Below are 5,000 nucleotides of genomic sequence, written 5' to 3'. Positions count from 1 at the left end.
TTCCAACCAAAACTGTCACCAAGAACTTTTGGAGCGAGTCTGAGCTCCAAAAGAACATCTGTGAAACCAACTGGGAACAGCCCTGGGAACAGTCCTGGGAACAGTTCTGGGAACAGTCCTGGGAACAGGTCTGAGAACAGGTCTGGGAACAGTTCTGGGAACAGTCCTGGGAACAGGTCTGAGAACAGGTCTGGGAACAGTTCTGGGAACAGGTCTGGAACAGGTCTGGGAACAGCTGGGATGGTTTCTTACCTTCATGGCCTCCTGTGTGTGGTCGTGTCTGACCGTCTCTGCAGAACGGTCCATGAACCACTTCAGACAGCGGATCAGCTCCCTGGAACACCAAGATCAACAAACACAGGAAGATCCAAACCTTCAGATCTTCATCCTCTTCATCCTGTGTGTGTGTGTGTGTGTGTGTGTTGTGTGTGTGTGTGTGCGTGTGTGAGTGTGTGGTGTGTGAGTGTGTGTGTGTGTGTGTGTGTGTGTGCGTGGCCTCCACACTCACTTGTACGCCAGTGCACCAGCGAAGTGCTTGTGTATGTACGTGTCCATCACTGGTCTGAAGTGGAAATATTTACCATCTCTGAGCAGGTTGATGATGAACACCTAACACACACACACACACACACACACACACACACACACACACACACACACACACACATTTTCCTATAAACTGGAAGCTGCTCTTTATTTCTGATAAACTGCCATGTGAGCCCACTGACCAGCGACTGGAAGACCAGGAGGCCGTATTTATCCGTGTTGTCATCCAGGATGGAGAACAAGGTGTCCAGGATGTCCTGAAGAAACTGTGGGACACACAAGAAGCAGGCGTCTCACCCAGGGCAGAAGAACGGCCTCAGCACAGCTTGGTCTCACCTTCACGACCTCCTCCCCACTGACGTGCCGCAGCCGTCCCAGGATGTCCACCACCCGCTCCGGATGGGCCTTCCACTTGAGCAGCGCCAGGAGGTCCGCTGGAACACGGCAACAGCAGCGTTAGGCTACAGGAGCTCCACAAACCTGGACGTTGGGGCGCCCGCCGGTACCGTTCTGCGTCAGCTTGGTGGACGAGAGCTGCGTGGAGATCCAGAAGGTCTCTTTGGTGCTGCGCTGGAAGACCGGGCTGGAGGGGGCGCTGGGGCAGCTGCTGAGGTCCTCTCTGCAGCAGGGCAGGCCCAGGTAGAGGGCGTGGTTGCTGAAGGTGGTGTTTTCATCACACTGAGGCACACACACACACACACACGCATACACACACACACACACACACACACGCACAAACACACACACACACAACACACACACACACACACACACACACACACACGCGTTGGTTGTCAGCCATCCGAGTGGTGCACGAGCACACGTGCGCTGCCCTAGCGTCGGACCTTGTAGACGTAAAGTTCGTGGCTCTCGTCCGACAGGGTGGTTCCATCCTCCCTCATCAGCGGCGTGAAGGTGAAACCAAACAGCTTCTTCTCCCCTTTGTCCTTGGCTGTAGAGACACACAGGCTGGAGTTGAGAGCTGCTTCCTGGGCCTCCAACAGGGAGACCAGCAGAAGGTCTCCTTCAGACCATCAGGTGAACTGGTGCCATCATGTTGTGGACTCACTGGAACAGTGTCGGAACTCAAAACGGAGGTGAGACCCTCTGAAGCGGTCGATGGGGATGGGCAGCTTGAGGACCTCGCTCCATCTGGGACTGTTGTTGTGGTAGAGCACGAAGGACCTGTGCTCAGGCACGCTGGGCTCCCCTGAACCCAGACTGATGCAGTCCTGGAGGGACAACCACCAGAGCTTCAGCACCAGAGCTTCAGCACCAGAGCTTCAACCACCAGAGCTTCAGCACCAGAGCTTCAGCACCGGAGCTTCAGCACCGGAGCTTCAGCACCGGAGCTTCAACCACCGGAGCTTCACCACCGGAGCTTCAGCACCAGAGCTTCAACCACCAGAGCTTCAGCACCAGAGCTTCAACCACCAGAGCTTCAGCACCGGAGCTTCAACCACCAGAGCTTCAGCACCGGAGCTTCAACCACCGGAGCTTCAGCACCAGAGCTTCAGCACCGGAGCTTCAACCACCAGAGCTTCAGCACCGGAGCTTCAGCACCGGAGCTTCACCACCAGAGCTTCAGCACCAGAGCTTCAGCACCAGAGCTTCAACCACCGGAGCTTCAACCACCGGAGCTTCAGCACCGGAGCTTCAGCACCGGAGCTTCAGCACCAGAGCTTCGGCTCCAACAGGTGTAAATAAGACGATTCTACTTTAAGAGCAGCGGCCGTGTTGCTCAGCCACGACCGGTGACGGCGCCACCTGCTGGCCAGTGATGGGTCCTTACCTTGAGGATCTCTCCATCAGCATAGATGACGTAAACAGTGACCTCAACGTTCTTCTGAACGCTCTTTCCTCCTCGCTCAAAGTCCCCTCGTTCCAGGGTGAGGTACAGGTCGTTACGGACGTCACCTGAGAAGGTTCCCCACCCGGTCAGATCAGTGGTCCACACACACCACAACACAGATATTGAGCAACGTTGAGGAGCACGTTTGAGGATGATCCTGACCTCCAGATCGGCTTCAAACTAACGACAATGCTGAGGAACTCATGGAGACATCAGTGTTAGCATCAGGCTAGCTCTGATTCCCACCGTCTCAGGACAGGGCAGAGTAACGGGAGGTTCCTGGGAGGCTCCTCAGGTCCGGGGGTGCGGCGAGCCGCGACTCACCTGCATGATGACGTCGGGGAAGCCCAGTTTGCGGCTGATGGCCACGCCCCTGCTGAAAATGAGCGGGTTCTCCCGGCGGACATGGTCCATGTCGCCACGCAGCAGCTGCAGAGAGATGATGAGACCTGCAAGAGGAAGTGACATCACAGCAGCTGAAGACCCCTCAGAACTTCTGAGCAACATCGGAGGTGCTGTTCTGACCCGTCGGGCCAGGGCCAGTCAGGGTGGGTCTCCTACCGTAGTTGGTGCTGGGGGCCGTGTATTTGGTGCTGGACCGGCGGATGATGTTCTCATGAATCTGGTACCATTCGTTCTCGTTGTTACACCTGCGGAACAAATGCCTGATTCACCACACACGTAACCATGGAAACGGCTGCTGACTGAGCTTTACTCTAGTTCAGTTAGATCCGTCTGAGCGAGCAGCTAAAACACCAGGTGACCCCTGACCTCCAGGAGCCCGTTAATGACTGGCTGACTGTTTCCCTCAGTGACTGACTGTTTCCCCTCACTGACTGACTGTTTACCTCACTAACTGACTGTTTCCCTCACTGACTGACTGTTTCCCCTCCCTGGCTGACTGTTTCCCTCACTGACTGACTGTTTCCCCTCACTGACTGACTGTTTATCCTCACTAACTGACTGTTTCCCTCACTGACTGACTGTTTCCCCTCACTGACTGACTGTTTCCCCTCCCTGACTGACTGTTTCGTGTGGCGTGCCGGCACATACGTGTAGACCTTCAGGACAAAGTCCTTCTCCTCTCTGGTCTCTGCGATGCTCTGCAGGACGTCGCTCATGGCGAGGACGGCGCAGCCGTAGGGGCGCCGGTACTGGACCAGGGGGGGCGGAGCCTTCCTGCTGTCGCTCAGCAACATGCGTCCTGCAGCAGGAAGTGTGTGTGGATGAGCTGCACCAGGAAGTGTGTGTGTGGATGAGCTGGACCAGGAAGTGTGTGTGTGGATGAGCTGCACCAGGAAGTGTGTGTGGGGATGAGCTGGACAGGAAGTGTGTGTGGGATGAGCTGCACCAGGAAGTGTGTGTGGGGATGAGCTGGACCAGGAAGTGTGTGGGGATGAGCTGCACCAGGAAGTGTGTGTGTGGATGAGCTGGACCAGGAAGTGTGTGTGTGGATGAGCTGGACCAGGAAGTGTGTGTGGATGAGCTGGACCAGGAAGTGTGTGTGGGGATGAGCTGGACCAGGAAGTGTGTGTGGGATGAGCTGGACCAGGAAGTGTGTGGTGGATGAGCTGGACCAGGAAGTGTGTGGGGATGAGCTGGACCAGGAAGTGTGTGTGTGTGGATGAGCTGGACCAGGAAGTGTGTGTGGGGATGAGCTGAACCAGGAAGTGTGTGTGGTGGATGAGCTGGACCAGGATGGTGTGTGGGGAGATGAGCTGGACCAGGAAGTGTGTGTGGATGAGCTGGACCAGGAAGTGTGTGTGTGGATGAGCTGGACCAGGAAGTGTGTGTGGATGAGCTGGACCAGGAAGTGTGTGTGTGGATGAGCTGCACCAGGAAGTTGTGTGTGTGGATGAGCTGGACCAGGAAGTGTGTGTGTGATGAGCTGGACCAGGAAGTGTTGTGGATGAGCTGGACCAGTCTTACCGGTTCTGATGACCTGCGAGATGATGTAGAGGTCTCTCTTCATGTCTTTGTTGCTCAGGTCCTGCAGCCACACACAGGAACCACAGGAAACACACTTTAGTCCCCAGGAGCTTTAAAGGCCAACAAGTGACCTGTGAGGGACGCCACGCCGCTCCCTTTCATCATCATCATCATCCTCATCATCATCATCATCATCATCATCATCATCATCATCGTGGACCAACACGAAGAGGAAGCTGCTCACAGACATGGCAGAAACATGCATCCTGCGTGTGTGTGTGTGTGGTGGTGTGGTGTGTTGGTGTGTGTGTGTGTGTGTGTGTGGTGTGTGTGGGTGTGGTGGGTGCGTGTGTTTGTGTGTGTGGGTGTGTGGGTGGTGTGTGTGTGTGTGTTACCGTGAAGAGCGTTGACAGTCTGTCCACCTTCTCTGGATTCTTTGGACCTCCATTTTTGTTCAACCGCACCAGGAACTTCTCACTAAAGAACCAAGTCCAGAAGAACAGAAAGTTGGTTTAAGTGGTCACATGACATCATTCCTCCTCCTGACGTATGTCACATGGTCACATGACATCTTTCCTCCCGACGTATGTCACGTGGTCACATGACACCATTCCTCCTCCTGACGTATGTCACATGGTCACATGACATCATTCCTCCTGACGTATGTCACATG

At 55.3% G+C, this 5,000-nt stretch overlaps 1 pseudogene; it reads right to left on the bottom strand.

Moving 5' to 3' along the window:
* The window catches only part of LOC130521132 (dedicator of cytokinesis protein 3-like), a 10,094-nt pseudogene extending 5,255 nt beyond the window's left edge, over positions 1–4,839 (bottom strand).
* Between the last annotated feature and the right edge of the window lie 161 nt (positions 4,840–5,000).

The sequence above is a fragment of the Takifugu flavidus genome, unplaced genomic scaffold (genome assembly GCF_003711565.1).
Source record: "Takifugu flavidus isolate HTHZ2018 unplaced genomic scaffold, ASM371156v2 ctg713, whole genome shotgun sequence".
Classification (NCBI taxonomy): domain Eukaryota; kingdom Metazoa; phylum Chordata; class Actinopteri; order Tetraodontiformes; family Tetraodontidae; genus Takifugu; species Takifugu flavidus.
Note: the sequence above shows the minus strand (reverse complement) of the source record. Positions and strands in the feature narration are given on the sequence as shown.